Source organism: Ornithorhynchus anatinus, chromosome 12 (genome assembly GCF_004115215.2).
Source record: "Ornithorhynchus anatinus isolate Pmale09 chromosome 12, mOrnAna1.pri.v4, whole genome shotgun sequence".
Taxonomy (NCBI): Eukaryota; Metazoa; Chordata; class Mammalia; order Monotremata; family Ornithorhynchidae; genus Ornithorhynchus; species Ornithorhynchus anatinus.
This window is the reverse complement of record NC_041739.1, coordinates 18602530-18608529: the sequence shown is the minus strand read 5'-3', so window position 1 is coordinate 18608529 and position 6000 is coordinate 18602530. Positions and strand designations below refer to the sequence as shown.

Genomic DNA, 6000 nt, shown 5'->3' with positions numbered 1-6000 from the left:
TAACACCAACCGATTTACTGTGTCCCTATCTCATCTCCCTCACAGGTAACCCCTTTTCCACTTCCTCCCTCTGGCCTGTTACTCCCTTCCCCTTCATATCTGACAGATCACCACTCTCCCAATCAATCAATCATATTTATTGATTAGGAAGCAGCGTGGCTCAGTGGAAAGAGCCCAGGCTTGGGAGTCAGAGGTCATGGGTTTGAATCCCGGCTTTGCCACTTGTCAGCTGTGTGACTGTGGGCAAGTCACTTAACTTCTCTGGGCCTCAGTTACCTCATCTGTAAAATGGGGATTAACTGTGAGCCTCACGTGGGACAACCTGATTACCCTGTTATCTACCCCAGTGCTTAGAACAGTGTTCTGCACATAGTAAGCGCTTAACAAATACCAACATTATTATTATTATTCTTGGGCACTTGCTGTTTGCAGAGCGCGGTACTAAACGCTTTACAACATGTATTGGTAAACACGTTCCCTGCCCACAACTAGCTTAGAGCCTGGGCAGTGGGGGGAATCCCCACCTTCAAAGTTTTACTAAAATCATATCTCCTCCTGAAAGCCCCCCCGATTAACTTCTCTTCTCTCCACCCTATTCTCCTGCTCTTCTGCACTCGAGTTCGTAAGCACTTTGACGCTCACACCTCACCCCCACCTCCCATAGTCTTATACTGTTGCTTCCCTTTTCTGAATTTATTTTAATGTCTGTCTACCCCATGAGACTGTAAACTCCTTGAGGGAAGGGATGATGCCCATTGATTCTTATTAACCTCTTCTGTACTAATGTACAGCAAGTGCTCAATAAATTCAGTTGTTTAATTGACTAAAATAAGGGGGAAAAAAGTTAGGGATAAAGCACGACTGCCTGTAACCGCACTGATTTTTTTTTTTTGTCCTTGCTATAATGTGTGTTTAATTTCATATAAAGCCAAGCTAAAAGATGCCCAGTGGATTCCAGCGGAACAAAGCTGACAAAACGATTGATCAGAATCAGTCCAAACACTGTGTTACCTTCTGCCTCAGAGCAGCGATCTTTCTGTCAACAAGGAAAAGAACAGAGTACTGTGCCCACAAGGTAGCCTGCCTCTGGGACATATCCAGCAGGGAAGCCCAGAGTGGTGATAGCGGTGGATAGATTGCCCATTAAATGTCAGTCTGTTAGGCCCATTAAATGTCAGTCTTAGGAGCACCACGCTTAACTTGACAGGGGGTGGCATAAGGGCTTAGTACAGTGCTCTGCACATAGTAAGCTCTCAATAAATACGATTGAATGAAGGTCCGGAACAGCATGATTACAGAGACTAGGCAGCTTCCCAACCTAGTCGCACCTTAAGTTTTAAGTCCAGTTTCAAAGTCGGGAAACCCAACCGCATCTATCGATCGCTAATGAAAGAGAGTGTTGTTGGATAATGAGAGACCCCTACCTAGGCCAAGAGAGTTTCTAAGAAATAGACCTCCATCCTGCAGAGAGCCAAGGGAAACGTTAGGGAAGAAGACGCAGGAAAGGGAGGGCTTAGGGGGAGGAAGAGATTCAGCAGGTCTCTTCCCTGCTGGCAAAGGGGCACGCACAATTCCCTCCAGCCTGGATATCCCGAGGGACTGGGATAGGGAAGTGGAACCTTTCAATGAATCCTTCTGATGGAGGAGGGGATGGGTCGGGGAGGTCGAAGGTTGGGGGAGTAGGAGAAGACTAAGGAGACCAGTCTGTGGTTTGCTGGCCTGCAGCTCCCTTAGAAGCAGCTCCGCGATGAGCACTTTTCTGGGCCACGGGAGGAGACGGTTGCTGGGCCGGGGCTTAGTGGGAAGAGCCCGGACTTGGGAGTCAAAGGATGTGGGTTCTAATCCCGGCCCTCCCACGCTTAGTACAGTGCTCTGCACATAGTAAGCGCTCAATAAATACTATTGAATGAATGAACTAGCCTGCTGCGTGACCTTAGGCAAGTCTGTAAAATTGGGATTAAAAGTGTGAGCCCCATGTTAGAGAAGCAGCGTGGTTCAGAGGAAAGAGCACGGGTTTAGGAGTCAGAGGTCATGGGTTCTAAGCCCGGCTCTGCCACCCGTCAGCTGTATGGCTCTGGGCAAGTCACTTGACTTATCGGTGGCTCAGTTCCCTCATCTGTCAAATGGGGATGAAGACTGAGCCTCACGTGGGACAACCTGATGACCCTGTATCTACCCCAGCGCTTAGAACAGTGCTCGGCACATAGTAAGCACTTAAATACCAACGTTATTATTATTACCCTGTATTCACCCCAGCGTTTAGAACAGTGCTTGGCAGATAGGAAGCACTTACCAAATGCCATCATCATTATTATTATGATTGTAGGGGACATCTGCGGGGTGGAGGAGGAGGGCTTCTTCTCTGATTGGTGAGGGAGTTTAGTGCCCTCACCAGTTTGTCCATTTCCCAGGGTTTCGTCGGTGGGCGGGGCGCGGAGGGGTTGCGGGAGTTGCGCAGGTTTCCCCGGGCGGGTTGGGCGGGCCGGGGGCGGAGCGGGCCGGTCCCCCGGGCGGGGGGAACTGCCGGGCGGCACATTCAAAGGGCGGGACGACGGCGGGAAGGGGGACGGGGAAAGGGGAGGGAAACCGGGACACTTTTAACAAATGAAGTGGGGGGACAGGGAGATAGACACACACGCACACCCATGCACACAGCCTCACTGGACAGACAGACACACAGTGGACAAACTCGCACACACATGCACGCAGCCTCACTGGACAGATAAACAAACACACACACAGAGGACAGACAGGCACACACCACCCTCACTGGACAGACACACACACAGTGGACAAACACGCACACACATGCACACAGCCTCACTGGACAGATAAACAAACACACACACACACAGAGGACAGAAACACACACATCCTCACTGGACAGACACACACACACACTGGACAAACTCGCACACACATGCACGCAGCCTCACTGGACAGATAGACACACACACACACAGAGGACAGGCACACACATCCTCACTGGACAGATAGACAAACACCATCCTCACTGAACAGACACACACACACACAGTGGACAAACACGTACACACATGCACACAGCCTCACTGGACAGATACACACACACACACACACACAGAGGACAGACAGGCATACACATCCTTACTGGACAGATAGACAAACACACACACACACACACAGAGGACAGACAGGCCCACACATCCTCACTGGACAGACACACACACTGGACAAACACGCACACACATGCACGCAGCCTCACTGGACAGATAAACAAACACACACACACAGAGGACAGGCACACACATCCTCACTGGACAGACACACACACACTGGACAAACTCGCACACACATGCACGCAGCCTCACTGGACAGATAGACACACCCACACACAGAGGACAGGCACACACATCCTCACTGGACAGATAGACAAACACACACACAGGGGACAGACAGGCACACACCATCCTCACTGAACAGACACACACACACACACAGTGGACAAACACGTACACACATGCACACAGCCTCACTGGACAGATACACAGACACACACACACACACACACAGAGGACAGACAGGCATACACATCCTTACTGGACAGATAGACAAACACACACACACACACAGAGGACAGACAGGCCCACACATCCTCACTGGACAGACACACACACTGGACAAACACGCACACACATGCACGCAGCCTCACTGGACAGATAGCCAAACCCACACACACACTGCACAGACACGCACCCACATGCACGCAGCCTCACTGGACAGATAGACACACACACACACGCTGGACAGATAGGCACCCACGTACAAACCCTCACTGGACAGACACTAACACACACATACACACACACACACACTCTTTCTCCCCAGTGTAAGAAAGGGGCAGGGAATGTCTCTACCAACTCGGTTAGATTGTCCTGTCTCAAGCTCTTAGGAGAGTGCTCTGCCCACAGGGAGCGCTCAGTCAAGGTGATTGATTGATTGATTGGCAGGTACAGAGGCACGCACAGAGACAAAACACACACACGGAGCGTGGAGTCGAGGCGGCCGTGGGTTTTGCTTCGGCCCCTGTCGGTGGGCGTGCAGGTGAGCTGGGCCTGAAGGTGGGGCGAGGAGGGCGGCCCACCCCGGGAGCTAACGAGGGGGAGGGGGACCCTGTGCATCCACTGTGCATCCCCCCCCTTTCGACTGTGATTATCGTGATAATGTTGTCCTGTTTTTATTTCGTTCTGTTTCGCTCTGCCGTCCGTCTCCCCCGATTAGACCGTGAGCCCGTCACTGGGCAACTCTCAGCTAAACCCTCTTTTCCCCCTTTCCCTCTGCTCCTCCCCCTCTCCCTTCCCATCCCCTCAGCACCGTGCTCGTCCGCTCAACTGTATATATTTCCATTACCCTATTTATTTTGTTAATGAATTGTACATCGTCTTGATTCTATTTAGTTGCCATTGTTTTTACGAGACGTTCTTCCCCTCGACTCTATTTATTGCCATTGTTCTCGTCTGTCCATCTCCCCCGATTAGACTGTAAGCCCGTCAAACGGCAGGGACTGTCTCTATCTGTTGCCGACTTGTTCATTCCAAGCGCTTAGTACAGTGCTCTGCACATAGTAAGCGCTCGATAAATACTATTGAATGAATGAATGAATGAACTCTCTGTTGCCGAACTGTCCATTCCAAGCGCTCAGTCCAGTGCTCGGCCCTCTAGTAAGCGCTCAATAAATGCGACTGAATGAATGAACGACTGCGAGCCCGTTATTGGGCGGGGATGGTCTCTCGCTGTTGCCCAATTGTCCATTCCAAGCACTCGGTCCGGCTCTCTGCACAGAGTGAGCGCTCAGTAAATACCATTGAATGAATAAATGAATGAATGCATGAATGAATGAATGACGCCCCCCCCCCCCCCCTCCCGGTCCCCGCTGTGTTTGCAGTACGGCTTCGTGAATCGCGCCCTGGAGCTCTTAGTGATCCGCGATTACGGCCCCGAGGTCTGGGGAGACATCAAGTAAGTGCCCTCGGGGAGGGGGGCAGGAGGGGAGGAGGGCGTCCCCACCCCCATCACACACACGGACACACACCCATCACACAGACACACATCACACACAGAGAGACGGAGAGAGGGCGGCGGTGCCGGTCCCCTGGGGTCCCCTCCCTCCCCCGGCCGGAGGCAGGGCCGGTCCTGCCCCGCTCCCAGCTGCGGCGGAGCCCCCGGGGCGCCCGTTTCCCACGCTCGGGGCCGCGCCGGGTGGGAGGTCGGGGAGGACAGAGGAGGGGCCGGGCCGCTCCGGCCCGGGGGAGGGTGTCCTGCCCTGTCTTGTCCTGTCCTGCCCTGTCCTGCCCTGCCCTGCCCTGCCCTGCCCTGCCCTGCCCTGCCCTGGGCTGGCCTGGCAGGAGCGGCGGCGGAGGCCGTGTCCGCCCGTGGGGTCCGCGGGGGCCGGACCGTGGGAAGGCGCCGCCCCGGGGGGCTCGGCCTGCCCGCCCGCTCCCACGGCCCCCCCGCCGCTCACCCCGCCGCCCGGCCGAGGCCATCTCGGGGACAGTTAGACCTCGGAGGGGGCGATCGATGCCCCCCGCACGCAGCTCCTTCCCGGAGCCTGCCGACGGGCAGCCGACCACGCTTCATCCTTTGGGGCCGCCGTTTTCCGTCAACGGAGCCGAGCCCTTTCCCGAAAACGGCCGTCGACCACGGCCACCTCTCAGCAACTTAGGGAAAATCGGCGGGCGACCGACGAAACGGTAACGATTCCACCTCCGCTTCGGCCAAGGGCGGTGTGCGCTTTGGGAAAGGGACTTGTTGGGGTTGGGGAATTGATCGTCACACGGCTGGCCCTTTTTCTTTTCTATCTCTTTTGCCTTCTGTCTCCCCCTTTTAGACTGTGAGCCCGTCGTTGGGCAGGGATTGTCTCTATCTGTTGCCCATTTGTCCAATCCAAGCGCTTAGTACAGTGCTCTGCACACAGTGAATACGATTGAATGAATGAATGAAAAAATGTCAGCCCGGAGGTTG

General features: G+C 54.1%; 1 protein-coding gene across 3 annotated transcripts in view; it reads left to right on the top strand.

Moving 5' to 3' along the window:
* The first annotated feature begins 3471 nt into the window (after positions 1-3471).
* Positions 3472-6000, top strand: part of GUCY1A1 (guanylate cyclase 1 soluble subunit alpha 1) — a 40278-nt gene continuing 37749 nt past the window's right edge. The window contains exons 1-2 of one of the 3 annotated variants that reach the window (XM_007673060.4): positions 3911-4083; positions 4925-4998. The gene's annotated coding sequence lies outside the window, so the exon portion shown is untranslated. Of the gene's footprint in view, positions 4084-4924; positions 4999-5535; positions 5730-6000 lie in introns of those variants that run through there. The other 2 variants (XM_007673061.4, XM_001510164.5) reach the window with 2 other exon arrangements.